The 22,249-nt window shown below is 48.7% G+C and overlaps 1 protein-coding gene across 13 annotated transcripts in view; it reads left to right on the plus strand.

The window, feature by feature from the left end:
* GRIK4 (glutamate ionotropic receptor kainate type subunit 4) overlaps positions 1-22,249 on the plus strand; it is a 489,633-nt gene that overhangs the window by 414,272 nt on the left and 53,112 nt on the right. The gene's annotated exons all lie outside the window — the stretch shown is intronic.

Raw genomic sequence — 22,249 nt, forward strand, 5'->3', positions numbered from 1 at the left:
CGAGAAAAGGGCTTTGGAAGGCTTAGATTCCGGGCTCATAAGCCTTGGACATCAAATAGCTCTTACCAATGACATTTTGATGAATTAAGTGTAAATGAAGCTGAAACGCCTCATTCCGTTTCCTTTCCTGGGTGCCCGGGAGAAAGGATTGTGTAGGGAGCTTGCCAGAGGCCTGGTGGGTTGGGCTGTTTGTGGCCTCAATCTACCGGGAACGTTGTCCAGAGACGTTTTGCTGAACTTAAAAAAATATATATATATATATAAGTAGTCCCCTGGGATCACCCTTTACCTTGAAGCCAGAGACTATTTTAACTGCAAATAGGTCACAGAATTCTACTCAGCGTTCTTTAAAATAAAGGTACTGATCCAGGGGCCAAAGTGGAGTGTTTCACTCCTTCCCCACATGACAGCCGAGCTCAGCGAGAGCTTTACTCTACCTTCCCCATTAAGGCTTAGTTTCTGCATTTATCCAAATCTGGAAGAGATGAGTTTCAGTTATAATTCAACCATTCATTCATTCATCAAAGTGCCTGCTTTCTGACAAGTACTGCTTGGATGTGAGGAATTGCCTGTGAGGAGTTCAGAATCTACTCAGAGAGACGGACAGGTAAACCAGGAAGCGTGACACACACTGTATTAATAACAGTTATAATGATGGTCATGGCAGCCACTGACAGGTATGAAGTGCTTCCTATGGGCCAGGCACCGTTCTGAGCACTTGCCTGTATTAACTCAAACCTCACAATAAACAAATGTGGCAGATCAGGTCACAGAACAGGTAAGGAACCTGCTCAAAGTCCCATAAGTAGTGAGTGGCAGGGTTGGCTTTGACAGAAGTTGAGCGAGGTGTGGTACAGTAGCAGGGAAGAGCTCACCAAGGAAATGACAAGTGAGCAGGGCACTGAGGACCAAGAAGGATCGCCTTGGCAGAAAAGGATATTATACTCTAGGCGCGGTGGATGCCGAGATACCTACACTGCAGTGCCATTGGTTCTGTATGACTGGAGCCAAGCATGAGAGAGGGTGGAGGAGAACAGGGCTGCAGGCAGGGCCCAGTCGTGATAGGATTTATGTGTTTGGATCTTTATAAACTATGTCCAGAGCGCTAGTGGGAGCTGTCCAAGAGCAGGTGGTTTGTTTGTTTTATTCAAAGAGGGGAGTGGCATAATTGCCTTTGGTTCCAGAAGGTTACTCTAGCAGAAGAGAGAAGGATGGATTGGAGGTGGGAAGACCAGATACAAGTCTACTCATTAGACAGCTGTGCAGTGATCAGGGGGATGGAATGGGGTCTGAATTAAGCAGTGATGGTGAGGATGCCCAGGAGAGGATGGTGGCTGTTTGGGGACTTCAGCATTTGAGTCTGGGACCCGTCAAGTGCAGGGAGCTCCCCTTTCCTGTAGACCTTTGAGCGTGGGTCAAGGTCATCCTGCATCTCGCGGGAGAAGGGACAGGCTGTTTGACCCTGGGAAGGTCCTTTCTAGAATGGCTCCTTGCGAGATGCATGCCATGTAGCGATCCCTGCATGCAACCCACTGAGACCTGGGAAGGGAGGAAATCCATCTTCTCCGGCTCATTATTCACAGACAGGTGTACTTGAGAATAAAAGGGCCAGCGCTCTGGACTGTGCCTTGGCCATAACCATGTTTGCACGATCTCTTGACAACACTCTGCTTCATTTTGAGTTCCCTAAAGGTTCTTTTCTGCCACTAGGAGTCCTTTCACTCACCTGAGAAAAGGGCAATAACGGCAGTTTTGTGACTGCAGCCACTCTCCTTTTCTTTTGAGATGACTGTATTGGCTGCCTGGCTGCAGCTGGGTTCTCCCTCTCTCCCTCTGATTGCCTCCCCATCCTCCATTGGGGAGTAAAGTGCACACACCCCAGAAGATTGCCTAGGCCCCCGGAGCAGCAGCTGCCATCAGTGCGAGCCCCGACAATGCTGCACCTGCACGCGGCGGAGGGCTCTGCCGTGGCTTTCCGATTCTCTCCTTTCTCTGGCTTCCCTTGGCTTTGTAGGGGATCTGAATGGGGATCTCGTCTGCTCCAGACACTCACCCACATGTCTTCCTAGTTCAAAGCTGAGCCACCAGGAGGGAAGGGAGTAGAAGTAGGGGCAGTATAGCTCCTGACAAGGCCAGACACCATGTAGGAGCTCTACTTGCGAGTCCATTCGATCCTCACATTGCTGGTGAGACAGGGATTGTTACACAGATGAGGACACAGAGGCTCAGAGAGTTTCATAATTAACCCAAGCTCAGGCACACAGCAAGTGGCCAGAGCCCAGACTCAGACCTATCCAGACTCCAATCTTGGGCTCTTCTCACTGCACTAAAGAGGCATGTGAGAACTGGTGTCTGGAACAGAGGATGATTTGGGTGGCATCTTCTTGTTCTCTGCATCTGCCTCCTAGAAGAATAGGGAGGAAAGATTAAGCTGGAAATAGGGAGGAAAGATTAATGTTACCCAGGAGAATGGTAACCAAGGAGGTGGCTTTGAATGGCCAGTTTGACAGGGCCATTTGGATGACACTTATGTCCTCAACCCCTTATCTGGAAACTGGGTTTATTATGACCACCTCCTTTTTCAGACTAAGTAAACAGAGTCCCAAGAAGCTAACACCCAGGGGTGCTAGAAGTTGAAGGCAAGTCCTTTTCTTCTAGGAGCTTTTCAGCTAAAAAGCAGATGGATGCAAGCGGAAATTATTTTAACGAGGGCATACAGGATAAGTGCTGCATTAGACATAGCAAAGTACATCACACACAACTAGGAAAGTGCGGGACAGAAATGACTTCTGAATCAGGACAACTGGATGGATTCCTAGTGGAAGTAAGACTGGCAACTCTCTGAAGGAAAGTACAATGTCTTATGTATCTTGACATCTTTATGCACCTAACACAGTGCCTGAAACATGGCAAAGTAGTAATACAGGTTGAGCATCCCTCGTCTGAAAATCCAAAATCTGAATGCTCCAATATCTGAAACTTTTTGAGCTTTGACTTGATACCACAGGTAGAAAATTCCACACCTATCCTCGTGAAGGGTAGTAGTCAAAAACAGTCAAAAGTTTATTTCATGAACAAAATTATTTAAAATATTTGTGTAAAATTACCTTCAGGCTATGTGTCTGAGGTGTATATGAAACAGAAATGAACTTGGTGTTTAGACTTGAGTCTCATTCCCAAGATACCTCATTATGTTTATGAAAATATTCCAAAATCTGAAAAAGTGGGAAATCCGAAACACTTCTGATTTCAAACATTTCAGATAAGGTGCGCTGCATTCACCTAGGGAGTGCTTCCTTCAGCAGGTTCGCATCAACCCGAGGCTTAGAAGGCCAGGCTTTCCATTTATGAATCCATCAGCAGACAGTGATTTAACACCTCCTACGTGTCAGTCACCATGCTGGGGTGTGGGGTAAAGGAACAGATAAGGTTTGGTTACAGACAAGCTTACAGACAAGGCAGTAAAAGACAAGAGGGGCACAGGCATGTAAGATAATTAAGTGTAGGTGTGAGTACATGGCTGGGAGCTCCAAGCAGGCCAGGACTAAGGGATGGCATTGGAGCACGACCCATGAAGATGCACTGCTTACATCACCATTTCCAGGAGAGCAGTCTCCGGGACTAGAGAGAGCCAGCCACAGATTTGGAACAGACTTCAGAATGTTCCCTGCCCATCCTCAGATCCCCGTGCTGGTTATTTTCCACGGAAGGAGTTGCTCTGGGGGATCTGGGAGGGTTTGGAGTTCAGTGAGGTTCAGTGCTCCTCAGCAGCTTCTCATTGGGAACTCCTCCAAACCCCAAAGGGCATCTCAAAGCAGCCTGGGAAACTTGTCAGAAGGCTCACTTCTTGGGAATTATTTCCACCTTCCCCACTGAGCGCCAGCTGTTAAGGGGAGTGAAGGGTCTGCAGAGGAAATGAAAATGTATTAATTAAGGCATCTGAAAGCCTTCTAAGAGATTGGCTTGCTGTTAAGCAGAAGAGACAGGTGGTAGGGAACTGCTTTGGGTCAGAGGCAGGAAAGGAAGCTGCAGACAGTGTGATCTTAATGTTTTCTAAGAGTTCTCTAGGATGTTACCTGCAGGCTTGGCCAGGCACCAGACTCAGTCTGAGGCCAGGGATGCTTTCAAGAGCTCCAGTTCAGCAAGCAGGGATCAAGCCTCCTCTTCTTTGTTCTTCCCACCCAGACTGAGAAATTCAGCTTCTGATTATTCTCCAAGCCTGAGTCTCTGAGTGCCCCAACTCTGGTTCTCTCACTCCCTGTCTCCTCAGGTGTAAGAATCCTGTTCCTGAACCTGGGGTGACAACCCTATTGACCCATTCTAATGTACTCACTGTCCTCAGCCAGTGGCGCCTGCCCCTAGATGCATTGATTCCGTATTGGTTGTGCCTTCAGCTTGAACAAGACACAGTTTTTACTTTCATAGAGCTCACATGCTATATAAACAGAACCTCCCGGTATGGTTTGTGCAGGTTAAGACATTGTGAAGGGAGGAATGGGGCCTGAAACCCACCCCTCATTCTGCTCACCAAGCATGTGCGCTAGGATGGGGTGGTATTTGTCGATTTTCTTTCTTACAACAGCACCTTTAGCTTGCCAAGCCATGGGCCTGCTAAGTCTGCTCAGAGGGCCAGTCTTGATAATTCATACAACGGCCCTAAATGTACTCGAATGAGACCCAGTGTATAAGTTAGTATGAGACCTTAGCATGTGATATATACAGAAGGGAATTCTGTGCAAAATGTTATGGGACCACAGAGAAGGAGGGAGGTGTTTCAGCCGGAGGAAACCAGGCAAGGCTTCAGAGCAGGGCTCACGAGACTTGCCGCCAGTGTTTACTGAATACCTACTACCAGCCAGGCATTTACGTGCATCCTTTCCTCTCCATGTCACAATCTTACACCGTAAATATTATTATTCACATTTTATAACCAAGATGCCGAGGTTGACTTTGGCTTAACAGAGAAGGCCACCTCAGGGTCACACGGCTAACAAGTGATTGATCTGGAATTCAAAGCCAAACCCGCCCGACATCAAAGCCCACGGTCATTCTAACACACTGCAGTGCCTCTCAGGGAAGTGCAGTCAAGTTGGACCTTGATAGACAAGTAGGAATCTGAAGAGTGACAAGGAGGAGAGAGTTGCAGGCAGAGGGAACAGTGTGGGGTCTGAAATGTATGCCACGTTTAAGGAACGTGAACAGTGCGTTGTGTCCACATCACAGGCGGAAGAGAGGTCAGCAGCTTGAGGTGGTGCTGAAGAGGCAAGCCTCTGCTGGGTGGTGACAATCATTTAGACCGTGGGGAGGAGCTGGGACTCCATTTTAAAGAGAGCGGAGAGTCACTGGAGTTTTTAAAGAAGAGAATAATATTAGATCTTTGGTGTTGAACCAGCAGCGTCAGCAGCACCTGGACTTGTCAGAAATCGCAATTCGAGGGCCCCATCTAGACCTGCTTGCTGACTCTGAAGCTCTGGCCTGGGGCCCAGCAATTTGCAACTCAACAGACCCTCCAGGTGGTGCTGATTCGTGCTCAGGTTTGAGAACCACTGATTCCCATCGCGGCTTGAGTTCGAGAGCCCCTGGTGCCCAATGCAGCTGAATGGATGGACAGCGTGGGAAAGAACTGGAAGCAAAGAGACCAGGGCAGAAGCTACTGAATAATTCAAAGGAAGGCTTGAATGACGGTAGTGGTAGTAAGAGTCAAGCGGCAGTGAGGGATTCAGCAGGCATTTCAGAGGTAGAAGGGATGGGGCCTGGTTACTGGGTGGGGAGACAACAGGGAAGGGAGGGAGAGGGAAGGCTCCAGGCTGACTCTTGGTCTCTGTTTGGGTTGACAAATGGATGGGGAAGTCATTAATGGCACACAGGGAAAGAGTAGCTCTAGATGGCAGAGATAAGGAACTAGGCATGGGTACAGGAAGTCGGTAGGTAAGGGGAGTGAGGAAGGTCGGCAAGAGGGCAGAGCTGGGCCTGAGCCCCGTTTGGAAGCTGTCAGTGTACAGGTGGTAGTAAAATGGGAGGAATGTGCCCACCCCTGTCCTCACACTGCCTTCCTTCCAACTGGTCACCTGGGGACAAATCACTGTTCTGGCACATATGAACCGTGTGCACTCTGAGAAGTCACCCAATGTTTCTGAAACTGGTGTCTTCATCCTCAGAACGGAAATAATAGTGCCCACCCCTGGATTACTGTGAGGAACAACTGAAATATAATCCCTCTACCATGCGTGCACTTTGTAGGCTCTGTGAGTGTTCACTGTCTCCTCTCCTTCCCTCCCCATGTAGGGCTCTGTTTTCACCTCCTCTTCTGGCCTGGAGCTCAGGTCCTCAGCCTCCCCAGCCTCGGTCCCAAACATGTGCTCATCTGTGTGCATGTGTGCCTGCTCCTTTGGGACATGCTCATCCAGGCCCCAGTCCTCCCTCTCCCAGGCCGGCCTGGGTTCATTCCTGTTGCCATGCAGACCACAGCAGCGTAATTTGTCAACACGGAACGTACACTTGTCCAGTCTAGGCTACTGGAGAGAGGCCCAGCAGCTTTCCAAGGTTATATGTGCTATTCCAACCCCTGTCTTCTCACCCTCTGCAGTTAAAGGGGACACAAGGAGCAGATATTCCCTCTAGGTGGTGGGGCTGTCTGGGCCCCCTCTTATTGGGTATCAAGGCAATGGCAGTGGTGGAGCACCCACTAGACCTCCTGGGCTTGGAGAAAAATTATCTTGAGTTGGAAGCCAGTGTTCATCCCAGACCCTTAAATTAGTATCTGAATCGTCCTGAGCTAACATTTGCTTACGTCTTCAGTGAGCCTAACTATTTCTCCTATGCCCTGCCTGGCACCAGCCACAATTTCACCTGTATCCCTTCCATGTGGAAGAATTAGTCAAGAGTCTACATCTCTGCATCTCCCCTCACATGCCCCACACTCACTGGCCTCCTCTTGGTTCCTTGGACATAGCATGGTCAATTCAAGCAGGTGGACTTCACATCTGCACTTTCTTCTTTCAAAAACCTGTTTCCCAAATCTCCAGTCTACTGTTTCCATCTCATTATCTCGGTCTAAGCCTGGCATCCCCTCCTTTGAGAAGTGCTCTATCTCGGCCCCCTGAAGGACCCCCATCCTCTCACTTAGTTACCTTCCACCACATTACCCTGTTTTATGATCTTCAACTAAATTATTGCTGTCTAAAATCACCTTGCTTATTATGGGACTATTTGTTTATTGACTGTTTCCACTCACTAGAATGTAAGTTTCCTGAGGTCAGGAACTACAGCTGTCTTCTTCATCCCTCTAGTAGTAGCATTCAGAATTCAGCCACCAGGGGATGGGTGGCTGGATGGATGCTGTAAAGACATGTGGAAGAGAATTAACCATCACAGCATTGATGCCGAAGCACTTGGAACCTGGATCAAACAGCCCAATGCTGGGCACCAGCTGTAGGTTTTTGGAATGTCCTTTTGCTAACAGGGAAAGCACTACAGCAGTCCAGATGTGCCGGTGTGTTTAGCAGGTTGGGGCTGCAGGAGGTGGCTGCCCTTCCTGTGCACTTCCTGTGATCCCTGCCCCCTGCTCCTGCCTCTGCCCTCTTGGCTCCCACAGCTGAACCTCCAGCTCACCCCACTGCATGCTCAGCCCCACCTCACTTCCCACAGCAGTATCATCTTGAGAAAGAAGAACGTAAGCATCTCTTGCCCTCCCTCCTCTCTCCATGGGGTTGGGAGGTCCAGGGGGAGTTGTCTGACTCTTAGATTGACCCCCTCAGTCTCCAATTTTGTTCTCCAATTCACAACAACTCCATGCTTTGCCCTTTAAGCTTTAAGCTTAACTGGGTATTGGCACAGCCCCTACCACACACACATCTGTGGTCCAACTGCCTTTAGGATAAATCTGCTCTGTCATGCTTGCGGGCTTTCTTTCCTGAAGTATGTGTGTTGGCGAGGCGTGGTGGCAGCAGGCTAGACATCGCAGAGCAAGTGCCCACCCCACCCATCTGGACTTCCCCTCTCCCAGACTCCCATGCACTGTGCTCAACCCCCATGGCTCCCTGTGTCACCTTTGCCTGTGCCTGCCACACAGATAGTACTGGCCTCATGACTGTGTGCCAGGTATGATGCCAATACTTGCTTTACAAATATCCTCCCATTTAATCTGTAGACAACCTTACTAAGGCAAAACTATGTTGCCCTTATTTTATAGATCAGAAAACTGAGGCTCTGAGGTTAACTAACTCGTTCAAGGTCACGTGCCTGGGAAGCAGTAGAATTAGGATTCAAACTCAGGTGGGTCCCCAGTGTGTTCTCCTGGCTGCTGTGCAGAGCTGCCCCCAGCACTTGCCACCTTTGTTTACTGGGTGGTGCCTCAGTCACCCCATCCTGCCACTTTTGCTCCCTGCCCCACCCCATAGTCAGGCCCTGCTCATCTCTTGCTTTCCTGTGAATAGATAGTCCTGCTTCAAAGAATTCCAAATGTAGCACCTCCCTCTGTCTTCCCTCCGTCCTCCGGCCATCCCTCACCGGAAGGTCCTGTGGTGTGTTTGACATGCGTACTGCCTGGCTTGGCCTCGCCATTCATAGTTTCTGGCCAGAGTCATGATATGCTCTGGGGGGCTTGTTTACAGATGATTTTTCTTGCCGTCCTATAGCTTGTCAGGGGCAACTGACATCCTCCCATTTATCAGCGTGAGAGCCAGACCTGGCTCAGTTGTGCTGGTGGCGGTGTTGGCAGCTACAAAGGCAGCCGTCTGAGAGCCCTGTTGTATTCCACCCCTTTCCAGAACCTATGGAATCATTCCTTATCTTATGCAGCCTTCAGATAGGCTGCCTTGCTTGATGGCAAACTCCAGCCCTAGCTGTGTCAGAGTTAGGCAACAAAAGAGAGGCCCAGATCCTTGAAAATGGCAGCGTGTAGTACAGCTGATGCAGTTGGACCAATCTGAAAGGCATTGCTGACTCTTGACAGACAGATCCGCACCCAGATCCAGGAGACACCCTGCACGGACCTGCCATGTCCTAGGTGGCGGGAGAACGGTGCGACAGAGGCCTGGCTGGCTGTCAGAGGGTGGCAAACAGGTAGGAGATCAAAACAGATGCTGGGTGTGGCTAGTAAGTCCAGCAAACGTGCATGCTGGGGTCAGTCTGGCCAACAGGGAAGGGGAGTTAGTCGGCGCAAATCGGGTAGGAGGGCTCGGCCTTAGAAAAACTTAGCAGGCAGGATGGTGCTGTGCAAAGCAGGGCTGGATCTCTGGGGCTCATGCCCAAAGGATGGAGACAGGATGCCAGAATCGGGAACAGCATGATAAAAAGAATAGCAACGAACACTTATTGTGCACTTGCCCTGTGCTAGGCCTGATACAGTCACTCATTTAATTCTCTGAACACACCTATGAAGCAGAAACTGATACCATTCATGCTTTACTCATGAGAAAGCAAGTTCAGAGAGGCTAAGTAACTTGACCAGGGTCACACAGTTATCCAGAGGCAGACGTAAGCCCAGGACCCTCTGATTGCTCTCTGGCGTAGCATCAGATTCTCGTGGGTAGTTCGTTCACCTGGCACACTGTCAGGTATCACTGTTGAATCTGAGACAGACCAGTCCCTCTCCTCTGGACTTTAGGACCTCTCTAGGGTGACGGCTGGCAAGTCCTGTAGGGTGATTACAGCTCCCAGCAGGGAGGCATGTCATCCCCCTGGGCTTTGCCTGGTGTTCGCAGCAGGCAGAATTGGCTCCTCTGGGAATTTCACAATCTGTTAAGCTGTTTGTGCCAGATGAGGGATCTGGACTCTTCTCCATCCAAATGAAAATGAAAATCCATGAAAACATCCAGATGTGCATTTTATCCCTTTTGAGTTAGAAGCCACCCAGATGTGTAAAGAGAGGTGCACAGGAGGTTGGCCAGGCCTGTATGTGGCTCCCTCACACGTGAGAGGTCACCATTGCAGCAGTGGGCACAGGGGCACAGCCCTGGCTCCCCGTCCAGGCTCCTCAACTCAGAGTCAGCAGGGCATTTAGCGACAGGCTCCACAGTGGCCATTCTCTCTTCTACTTGGGCAAATCACTGAACTTTAAAGAAAATTATATTGAAATAGACATATAGAAAAGTGCCCAAATTGTGTCAGCTTAATGAGTGATCACAAAGAGGACATCCCTGTGTGATCACTCACTGTCCTGATCAAGAAGTATACCCTGCTTGGCAGCATCCTGAAGGCCCCCTTGTCCCCACTCACCCCTTTCCTGTTTCACTCCCTACAGCTTCCGTCCGTCCAAAGGTAACCATTATTCCAAATTTAACACCACATAATTGATTGAGTCTCATTGTCCTCATCTCTAAATAGTTCACTGCCAACCTCAGACATTGCTGTGGGTCTCAAGTACAATTTGTGAAAAATAACTTTCAGGGAATGATTATTCATGGGTATATGAGCCATGTCAACAGGTGGGACACTTCTCTGAAAAAGACCAACTACACTTTATCACCCAGGAAGAGTGTCCAGAGGTTCATGACAATGTCTCCGGTTCTCTTCCTCAAAAGATGGCAGGGATTCCTGAGAAAATGCCCTATAGCCCTTTGCAGTGGTTTCAACGTGTGCGCATACTGATTGGAAATGAGAAGAGGCCAGAGGCTGTCCGCTCTGTGGATCTGATCAGTCACATCACTGCTCACTCCCTGGGGCGGTGGGGCAGTTCAGGGCTGGTCTCTGAGGCAGAGCCGTCTCCCCTCTGTCCAGCAGGAGCTGTAAGGGACGGGGGAAGAAGCGGGAATAGAGAAAGGGCACAGGGGAGGCCTCTGGAAGTTCTCCATGGCTGTGGGCAATGCTCCCAGCAGTCGGTGGTAGTTTATTTTACCCAGTGAAAGCAGTTCTAATAACAGGCTTGTGAATCTCACCATTCCTAATTACAGGGCTGACAAGTGGGAGGGAAGATGAAAGGAAGACAGTGCCACTAGCTCATGGCTAAAACAGCAGAACTCTCTTGCCTGAGCTTGCCCAGGCTGGCTTTACATAGGACCCAGGCTGGCTTTACATAGGACCCCAGACAGGCCTGGAACCCACAGCCTCGAAGTAGGTGTAGGGCTGGCTAGACCAGCGCAAGCCCTTGCTCATTAGTTCAGGTCTGCAAGTTGGATCCCCATGTGGGCCAGTTAGCTTTGCCCGTTGCCTGCGACCCAGAGCTTCACCAGCTTTTTTTGGCAGTCGGCAGGGATGGGAGACTGGCAGAAGAGGCTGGACTCACTGCCGGAAATTCAGAGCCCCTTCTCCCATGGCCTGTTGGTGACTGCACTGTGGGTCAGAGGTTTTATCAATAAAGGGTGCATTTGGGTTAGAAATGAGATTATCTTCCTGAAAACTCAGATATGATTTCATTTATTTTCTTGATTCGATGTATAAATTGTTGGTCAGTCTTCGGAAAGTCAGGTGTGATGGCGATGGCAGTAGTGACGTGAGGCAGCGAAGCTCAGGCCTCTCTGGGCTCTGCCGCGTACCATAACCTGCCTGGACCTAAGCTCTCAGTTCTCTTTCTCTTTCACAACTCAGCTATCAAACGCTGGCATCTATAATGCATATTGGTTTTTTAATCATGGGATTTCTTTGTAGTCTCTTCAATACCTACATTGAATTTTTTGAAATAATAGTTTAAAAAATAAATAAAATTGAAGTTAATCCTTTAAGTTGCGAAAAATAATAAAAACGGACACTTCTGGAACATTCCCTATGTTTCAGGCATTGTTCTAAGTGCTTTTTATACATTCATTAATTTAATCTCTCCAACATACTTAGGAAGTATGTAATATTACTAACACCATTTTCCAGATGAAGAGACTGAGGTACAAAGAGGCAAGTAACTGGCCTAAGATCATGCGGTTAGGAAGTGGCTGAGCTGGCCCTAGAGGGTGTGCCCTTAGTCAAAACATTCTACTATGAAATTATTCCCCCAGTTGAGAGCCAAGGAAAGAGAATAATGTTAATTGAGCTCGTCTTTCTTGGATATGTCTATTCATTCATTTGATCATGACTTCATTCAACAAATGTTTATGTAGTTTCTGGCACATGGCAGGTTCTTGACACTGGAGATATATGGTGACTAAGGCGGACGAAGGTCACTCCCTCATGAAGATGGCACTCTAGATAGTCATCAGGTAAACTGGTAAATAAGACAGTTTCAGGTCATGCTTTCTGCTGTGAAGAAAATAAAGCAGGATAATGAGTCAGTGTCATGGGGAGAGGGACCCGTTAGGTGGGCACGCAGGAAAGGCCCCGCTGATGGCATGGTGCTTGAGCTGAGGTCAGAACCGTGAGAAGCCAGTGGGCCATGGCCTGGGCATTGCATATGTGGGGGGGAGGGGAAGAGTAAACTCCAAGATCCCAAGGTGGAAAGTGAACTTGTCATATTCAGAAATCAGGATGCGGGTTAGCATAACTAGCTAGAGTGTGGTGAGCGGGCTGCCATATCACCAACGCCTGGTGGGCCACGGTAAGGAGTTGGGACTTTATTGTCTATAAAACTTGGAAGTCTCTGGGTTCTTTTCCTGGGGTCCACATACACCCATGGTTTGAGGATAGCATTGAGAGTCCACAAAACTAGAAAGGAAAAATTGGCTGGGCACAGTGGCTCACACCTCTAATTCCAGCACTTTGGGAGGCCGAAGTGGGCAAATCACTTGAGGTCAGGAGTTCGAGACCAGCCTGGCCAACATGGCAAAACCCCATAACTACTAAAAATACAGAAATTAGCTAGGCGTAGGGGCACTTGCCTGTAGTCCCAGCTACTTGGGAGGCTGAGGCAGGAGAATCGCTTAACCTGAGGCGGAGGGTGCAGTGAGCCCGTATCAGATCACTGCCCTGCAGCCTGAGTGACAGAGTGAGACTCCATCCCAAAAAAAAAAAAAAAATTAACATCTATATATATTTTCTAAGTTCAAACAGAAATGTAGTATTTCTTTCAATTATGAATGTGGGCAACAAAGGTTCGAGGTATTAACCATACCTGTGACTTTGTCACCAATGGTGTTAACTTAGTGTTGCTATGAGACCCGTTTCCAGCTCTTGCTATGTAAAGAGATGCCACCATACCAGAGAAGCTGTACACATATTTTGATACCTGTATTGCTATGTAGTCATTTTAAAACATTTTAAAATAATAGGTTAATAGGTACCTGCAGACTGTTAAAGAGGTCCATGGCATAAAAAAGATTAAGAAGGTGGGCGGGGCTCAGTGGCTCATGCCTGCAATCCCAGCACTTTGGGAGGCTGAGGCAGGCAGATCACCTGAGAGCAGGAGTGTGAGACCAGCTTGGCCAACATGGTGAAACCCCCCCCCCCACTAAAAACGCAAAAATTAGATGGGTGTGGTGGCGCATGCCTGTAATCCTAGCTATCCTGGAGGCTGAGGTAGGAGAAGCTGCTGGAACTCAGGAGGTGGAGGCTGCAGTAAGCTGACATTGCACCACTGCACAGCCTGTGCGACAGAGTAAGACTTACACACACACACACACACACACACACACACAGCGTTAAAAGGCAATATGGACAAGAATGGCATCATCTGCTTTAGCTTCCCCTGCTTTAGCTTCCCCAAAGACCTCTCTGGCTGCACTGGGAAAGGGGATTGTAAGAAGCAGTACTGCACATGAGCTCTGTTTACACAGGGTCTTGGATTTAACCTTCACCACATGCAGAAGAAGTAGACGGTATCTTGCCTATTTTAGAGATGAGGAAACTGAAGCTCAGATTTCTGGTAATTGCTCAGCTGGTGAGTGGCAGGGCTGGAATTCAAACATGTGTCTGCCTGACCCCAGAAAGCAAGAGGATTCGTGGGCCAGTGAATGGGAGCCTGTTAGTAGAGGGTCAAGGGTGAATAGTAAGTATCTGCTTGGTCTCATGAGCCAGCTTGGACCTCTGTGCCACATGATTTCATCTGCAAATGACCTGCCAGCCCCTTCTTTCCTCAGCATGGTTTCTTTCCTAAAATCTGCCCTCTGCAGGCCAATAACACAGCCTTGTGCCGGGCCAACTAAATATTTCATGGGGACTTTAATTTAACTCTAAAGAAATTCATCCAGCCCCCAGAGTAAGCTGTAACCTCGAGAAATAGTGCCAGGGAGCACTTGGACCTGTGGGTGACATTGCCACTTCCCCAGGAATGCTAATAGTCCTCTCCGTCTCTGCCTTTTCAAGCATTGCTGTGGATGGGCTCAGCCCAGTGAGCAGGGATGATTTCTACAAACATGGGCTCGCACTGGTTAGCAAAGACATGTGTGTGTATGTGTGTGTGTGTGTGTGTGTGTGTGTGTGTGTGTGTGTTGGCACAGGTGAGCAATTCAGTGCTATTTACTGTTCCCTTATTCCTTGATCTTTGTTTTCATATCCTGGTTCTGAAAGAAGGGAGAAATGGTGAGGTTGGCATCCAGTCTCCCCAGTGGACAAGGACACCAAATATTTTGCAGGTGCCATGTGACCCCTAAGAGTTTCTCCTTGTCTCCAGCCCGCGACGGGTGGTGTGGGCAGACAGCCTGACTCATGTGGCAGGAGAGCAGATGTGCGCGTTCCCAGGCATGTGACGCTAAAGTCTAAGGGATGAGCCTTGCGGATGCTTGCGTGGGCCAGGAGTGGGAGTGAGCCTCCTGGTTCCTGATCTCATTGCCCTGCAGCTTGGTGACCCCAGTGAGTCCTGGCAAGTTCCCTGGGCATCTCAATAGGTGAGGGTGGGAGGGAGAAAGTCACCCGAAGGTAAATTGATCAAAAGACAGGAAGTCAGTAGATAATCTAATTAGAAATGGGCTGAGATGCAGATGTTATTCTGCTCAACTGCACAGCACAAAAGGACAGGGGCATGTGGAGAATTTGGAAGCAGCTCTGTGGAGCCAGTCTTCCAGCCTCTAGCTCAGCCTGGGCCTGTCATCTCCATTCCTTCCCGGGCTGTAATTAACACCCGTCCGCTGACAGCTGCTTTAAGCTGGAATGGAGCATGGGGCCCTTCCTATTCTGGTTGGACATCCAGTATATGACGATGTCCTAGGTGTTAGAGGGAACTGGGTCTGGGGAGTGGGGCGAGGGTAGAAGGGCGCCCTCTAGTGGGAAACCCAGGGCTTCAAGTCTTCCTTAGGTGGAGGATGAGGACTTAGGTCTGACCTGAATCTAGGGGTTCTAATGTTCCAGCCTTCTGACAAAAATCCCTCCTGCATACAGGCATCTGTCAAAAAATCAGCCCGCTTCAGCTGCCAGCAAGAAGGGGCTTGAGGGCAGGCTACGTTTAGAGGGGGTCCCCTCCTTAGTCACGCTGTTGGCAGCACTGGCTCTTCACTAGGGACTTATTGTGTGCCCACTTGGGGAAAGTCAGTATGAACAGTACAGAAATAAGAAATCCCAGCTCACGGTCCTGAGAATGTGTAAATGGGGATCTGAAGCTAGTTGTCTTCTTGTCCTAGCCGTGTGTATTTGAGCAAATTCTGAACCTCTCTGGGTCTCAGCTTCTCGGTCTCCAAAACAGGGCTAATGGCAGCTTTGAAATGGTGTTTATGTTAAGTTTTTAAAAAGACTTGATCCCTGCTTCAAGAAACTTATCTAATGTGGCAATAAGATATGCACACAAATGTCAACAGCAGTAATAGTAAGAGCTAACATTTATTGTGAGTTACCGTGTCAGGCCTAAGCTTTGTCATTTAATTCCCATAGAAGCTCCATGGAGGTGGGAACTATCATTATCCCTACTTCATCAATGAAAACACTGAGGCACAGAGAAGCTGAGATTATGCAGCTCACAGATGGCAGAGCTGGAGTGGGAGCCCAGGCCTCTTGGTCTAATACAAGGAAATTTATAGTATGTGCCACGGCGGGTGGCACGAGCCCTGCTTTCTCTCTTTGGCGACAGAGGAGGGAAGGCTTGTGCCTGGGAAGATGATCAGAGAACGTTTTATGAGGATGGTAAACTTTGAATAGACCTTGAAGAGTAGGTGGAGTTGATGGTTGGACTTTTGATGTGGGGTAAATATAACTGTAGAACAGCACAAGATGTGCTGAGAGCCAGCTGAGCTGGCCTGGCTGCAGGGGAGGGGCAGTGTCTGGGAGGAGTGATGGAGGTGGGGCTGAACTTGTAGCAGTAGGCAGACCACAAGGGCCACACTCCCACGCTGGACTGCAGAGTGGGAGTCGTGAATAATTTCTTAAAGAGGTAGGACAGGTATAGTTGTGGTGGTGCATAAGTGAGTTTTACTAGAAACGTGGAGCACCTGCTTTATTCCAGGTAATGTGTTTTGTGCGTTATATATATTATTTCCTTCTTCCTCAGAACATCTCTGAACTGGCAATTATGATCCCCATTTTACAGATGAGAAAAGTGAGCTAGAAGAGGATATCACACCTATCTAAGGTCACATGGTAACTGGCAGGGCCAGGACTGAACCCAGTTTGGCTTGCTGCCAGTGACCCAGGCAATGTAGTCACAAGATAGAGCAGGTGGAGGGAAGGAGAGCTGTGTCCTTGACCTTGGCCTTATTAGGAGGGCCCCTGCAGGGACTGGAGAGAAGGGCAGGCTAGGAGGCTTGGCAAGACAAGGACTCAAGCACCCCTTGGTCATCGTACCATGGAGGTCATGCTGACCTTGGCTAGAGTGACATTGGTGGAGTGGCGGGTGGAGACCAGATTGCCTGGAGTGTGCGATATACACAGCAAGGGAGTGAGGAGAAAAGTGCAGAGGGCCCTTTCTTGCCTCCCTTAGAGTGGTTGAATGTGTGGCACATTCAGCATGCAGACTCTGAAGCCAAATTACCTGGGTTTGAATCCTGGCTCTGCCACTTACTTGCTCCGCAACCTGGGGCAAGTTACTTGACCTCTCTGTGGCTCAGTTTCTCATCTGTTAAATAGGGATAATAGTAATTTATCTCACAGAGGTTTTGTGGGTACTGAGTGAGGTAACATGTAAAGGACTTAGCTCAGTGCCTGACACACAGGAAGGGATGTGGGTGTTACTGTATTGATATTACAAGTCCAATGCTGTAGGACATTCACTGTAGAAAATACTTCAGGGACTTCTGATTGCTCGCTGGGGTGTTGCATCCTCTGCTCCCCACCTGCCTCTCCCACTTCATCTTACAGCATGCTCCTGGCCATGTGTTCTAGCCACTCTGGTCTTCCTATAGCCCCTAGAAAGCATTCAAGCTCCCTCCTGCATCAGGGCCTTGACCCATGCTGTGCCTTCTGTGGGAATGCTCACCCAGGCCTCCTCACTGATCACTCCTGTTCAGGCAGCTGAGTCTCATCTGCAGAAAGCCCCTGTAGACCCCCAAGGCTCTGTCCAAGCCCCATTTCACCTTCTCATGGTGCCATGTATAACACTTTAATAAACATTGCACATATGCAATTTTTTTTTTTTTTTTTTTTACAATCCCGATACCTGTTCATCTCCTCCATTGGCCTGTAAGTTTTTTTTCTGTCAGAGACCCTGCCTGTATTTGTTCACCGCAGTATCCCAGCACCTTGCACGTTGCCTGGTGCAGGGCAGAGGGTCAGTGAAGAGTCTCAAGGGTACACTGAGCATTAGAGAGGAGGAAATAGGCGGGGAGGGGCATTGCAGTCTGCAGACAGCTCCCACCCACCCTGAAATCCCCCAGTGAGCTCTGCAGCCCCATGTTACCTTCAACCCAGATCCTCATCCAGAGCCAAATGTGCATTATCCCTCCCAGGAAAGCCAGGCTTGCTGGGTGCAGAGCTGCTTCCTATCTGGGTGTTTACAGATAACGCCAGCCTCGTTTTCACAGCCCCAGGCCTGGCCTTGCTTGGAATTCCATAAGCCTTTTCAATATATAGGGGCTCTCCAGAGACAATTACCTTGGAATGAAGGTTTCCAGGAATGCTCAGTACAACCTGATTCAGGGCAGTGTTTTTCTCATCCCGACTGTAGTCTCCCAAAGCTTTCCAGAGTTAAGTAACACAATTACAGAGTTAAATGACATCAAAGAATGGGAGGCACTCTGCAGACCGAGCAGCAGGTAAAACAGAAGACGTGGAGGCCTGACTTGTAAAGTTGTAGAAAGCTGCTGGCATGGAGAGGGGACAGGGGCAGCTGGCCTCCCCAGAGGCAGAAAGCTGGTGGGGGGGTGCAGTGTAAAAAGGTCAGAGAAGAAAGATCTGGAAGCTGATCAGAGATAACAGAGAGGATCTGAAAGAGAATTCAAAGGGAGCTAGTGAGGCCATTTAATTCATTCTCCCCAAATGAGAATCATCTATCAAGGAAGGGGCTGGGGAGAATGACTGGATTTCCAAGCTAGGAACTGGATTTTTCCCAGAGTTTTCCAAAGGATGGGACAACATGAGATCTGGGAGGCCTGGACCTCACATGGGTCCACAGAGACAGACAGTTCCACCAGAGAAGCACATTGTGTCAGCACAGCTGTGCATGTAATCCAGATCACCCAGGAAAGGCCACAGCGGGCTGAGTGTCTGGGGGCCACGGTGAGCAGTGAGGGCTGCACATACACAGAACAGGCCTGCCTGCCTCCAAACATGCCCACAACTCATCATGGGTCAAGATCTGTTTCTAAGCCCTTGCTAAGACAAGCCTCATTGTCAAGTTCAGCGGCAACAAAAGCATTGTCATCCCAACTACAAACACTTACTGGCTACTTATGTTGAGCCAGGCCCCAGCACTTACAGACATGGTCTCATTTGTCTTCTCAACAGTTCTAGGAGCTAGGTACTGTTATTATCCCTGGGTTATAGATGAGCAAACTGAGGCTTAGAAAAAGCTGAATAAATGACCTGCCCAAGGTCATACACCAAGTAAGTGACTGCAAGTCCAGGTAGGTCTAGCCCATACTAAAAGCCAAGTTCCCCTACCCCTTCTACTGCCTTAATAGCCCCTTACTAATACGGCAGCACTCTACAGTTTGTACGAATGATTTATAAAGCTCTTCCACAGCCATCGTCTATTGTGACTCTCACATAATAATGATAGGCAGGTATTGCCCCATTTTACAGTGGAGAAAAATGAGCCCCAAAGAAGGGAAGTGAGTCGCACATGGACATTTGGACGGCAAGGAGCAGAGGCATTGGCAGGTCTCCTGACTCATCCCATCCTCCCATTGGCATGACCGTGTGTAAGAGGGGACAGCCAGGCCAGGTGGAGGAGGCAGGCCTGGGGCTGCAGGACGTCAGTGCCATGGTGTTAGGGCGCTGCTGAGTGGGAGGGAGGGAATTTTCCCTGAAAGGGGGCAGCAGCTGTCTGAAAAAGAAGGGGAGGGAGATGGGAAGGCTTTGCTGGCTTCCGGTGGTCTCGGATCTGGTGCTGCCATTAGACCACTCACATGCCCTTCTCAGGAAGCCCAGAGTGGGAGCAGCGGGCCCAGGTGGATGCAGACTGCAGCCTTGTTGTGAAAGTTCATCTTCCTCCCAGCCAGGCTCAGGTCCCAGGAGAAGAGCAGTGGCCACACCAAGCCTTCAGGCTTTGATAGGAATGGTGTTGGCTGCATGGCCCCTATTAATCTCCAGGAGGCCAAAGAGAGTATGTTTTGGAAGTCACCTCCAGACTAGCTCCTGCCTGCCCTCCCCTTGTAAACTCTACAAACATCCAGGAGATAAAAGAGGGGATCTCTTAGAGGCAGAACACAAAGCTCTTCAAAGAACAATTTCAGTCAAAAATAGGGAGAGGAGAGAGGTCTTTCTCTCCAAGGGAATGTATTTATATACCCCTGTGCGGGTGCACATCCGCCCCGAACCACAGCCAGGAACCTGGGATGCCTGGAGCAGTCTCTGCTTCCCTTCACCAGTCCTTTTCTTCCTCCCGCAGACCTACCCTCTGGCTCTAATGGTCTCAACCTTTTCTGGTTTCCCATCCCCCTGGGTTATGATTTCAGACCTGCCTTCCCCAGATGGTATTGCACCTTTCTGACCTTTCTGGATTTCTTTCCCTAAAATAAAATGTCCTGCTAGCTGCTGCTCTTTGCTGACTAGTCTGGTCATCAGTTTCCTCCTCAAAGTATTCAGTAGTGCTGACCACCAACACCCATTTAAGCAAAGTGGGGGCCATGCATGTAAGCTCTGCCTCTGCTAGCCAGGTACATCAAAGAAGGGCATTTTACAACTAGAAAGGGGTTTAGACAGCCTCCACTTGAACCCTTTCATTTTACAGCTGAGGACGCTATTTCAGACGGTGGAATAATTTGCCTAAGGTCACGATGAGGTTGTGGCTCTCCAGTGACAACAGCCAGGGCTTCTTACTGGTTTTAAATTTTAAAACTTTGAGAGGCCAAGGCGGGTGGATCACCTGAGGTCAGGAGTTCAAGACTAGCCTGGCCAACATGATAAAATCCCATCTCTACTAAAAATACCTAATTAATCAGGTTTGGTGGCATACACCTGTAGTCCCAGGTACTTGGGAGGCTGAGACAGGAGAATCTCTCGAACTCGAGAGGTGGAGGTTGCAGTGAGCCAAGATCATGCCATTGCACTGCAGCCTGGGTGAGATAGAGTGAGACTCTGTCTCAGAAACGTAAAAATAAAAAATAAAATAAAAATCGGATTTACTTTGAGGCTTTCAGAATGTCAACCAAACAGCTGCAACTTTTTGGGTTCTTTTCTTTTTTTGTGAGACAGAGTCTCGCTCTATCACACCCAGACTGGAGTGCAGTGGTATGTTCACTGCAACCTCCGCCTCCTGGGTTCAAGTGATTCTTCTAGCTCAACTTTTCTGAGTAGCTGGGATTACAGGCATGCACCACCATGCCTAGCTAATTTTTTTATTTTCTGTAGAGACAGGGTTTCACCATGTTGGCCTCCCAAAGTGCTGGGATTACAGGTGTGAGCTACTGTGCCCGGCCAGCTGCAACTTTTTGTTTTTGCAATTACAGAGTGGTACTCGGCTAACAGAACAACTGTTGCTGTGTGTAAGCTTCGTGAGAGTCCACTAAAGATCATAGCTTCGTGAGAGTCCACTAAAGATCATAGCTTCATGAGAGTCCACTAAAGATCATAGCTTCGTGAGAGTCCACTAAAGATCATAGCTTCGTCAGAGTCCACTAAAGATCATAGCTTCGTGAGAGTCCACTAAAGATCATAGCTTCGTCAGAGTCCACTAAAGATCATAACTTCATCAGAGTCCACTAAAGATCATAGCTTCGTGAGAGTCCACTAAAGATCATAGCTTCGTGAGAGTCCACTAAAGATCATAGCTTCGTGAGAGTCCACTAAAGATCATAGCTTCGTCAGAGTCCACTAAAGATCATAACTTCGTCAGAGTCAACTAAAGATCATAAACCACCACCCCATATATAACTAATTTGTGCTGTGCACCAACAAGAACCTGCTTTAAATTTTTGTGCCAACTTACAACCCCATACTATGCCAGGCAAGGTTAGTGACTACTAAAAATACCACCAAGACAGGGTTGTCTGAAGACACATTCAGTAGTGTGTTAACTATACAAAAAAAAAAAAGAGAAAAGACACTGCAATTAAAAAGCAAATTCTACATGGCCTTACATTTCACTTATTTTCTTTAAAAGGAATGAGTTGTGTACGATGGCTGCTGGGGGGTGTTAAGTGCTTTATATACAAGAAAAAAATGCTCTAGAACCAACTTCATCATCATCCCGGTCCTCATCTCCTTCGTCGTCCTCCTTCTCCTCGTCTTCATCTTCCTTGTCTTCCACCTCTTCCTTTCTTCCCTTGCTTTTTGCAGCCTTGACACCTCTCTTTTCTGCCTCATCGGGCTTTCCTCTAGCTCAGTTCGCAGCAGTATCCTTTTTGGATTTCTCCTCCAGCTTCGCAGGCCCCTTTCCATATGGCTGCTGGTCATCTGCAGTGGTGTTAGTTCACATCTCCCGGCCCCTCTGCAACATCACCGGTGGATGGGCCAGGATGTTCTCCTTTGGTTTGGGGGCGATACTCAGGACAGAACGAGAAAAAGGTCAAAGGAGCCCTCTTGAGTGCATTGGGATCCTTTAACGTTTTTTCTGTCTCCCCGTTAGGAGAAACACAGATTTCATTTCTTTTTCATAACGGGCCTTTTCCACCTTTGCCCTGGCTGCAGATTTTCCCTTCTCTTTAGCAGACGTGGCCTTCCAGCATTGAGTACTTCTGAGAAAACTCTGCGAAGCTGACTGAGACAGCTGGGTGCTGCTGCTTCTGCTCCTTCCAGCAAGTTTGCACAGACTGTGCATCTGATGAGATTTTGCCTCTTGGATTCTTAGGGTCTTCTTTGCCTGTGTTTAGCTATTTTTCCTCAGCAAGGCACAGAGCTGCCCATTGCCCATCTGGTTCTCACTTGC

Source organism: Callithrix jacchus, chromosome 10 (genome assembly GCF_049354715.1).
Source record: "Callithrix jacchus isolate 240 chromosome 10, calJac240_pri, whole genome shotgun sequence".
Taxonomy (NCBI): domain Eukaryota; kingdom Metazoa; phylum Chordata; class Mammalia; order Primates; family Cebidae; genus Callithrix; species Callithrix jacchus.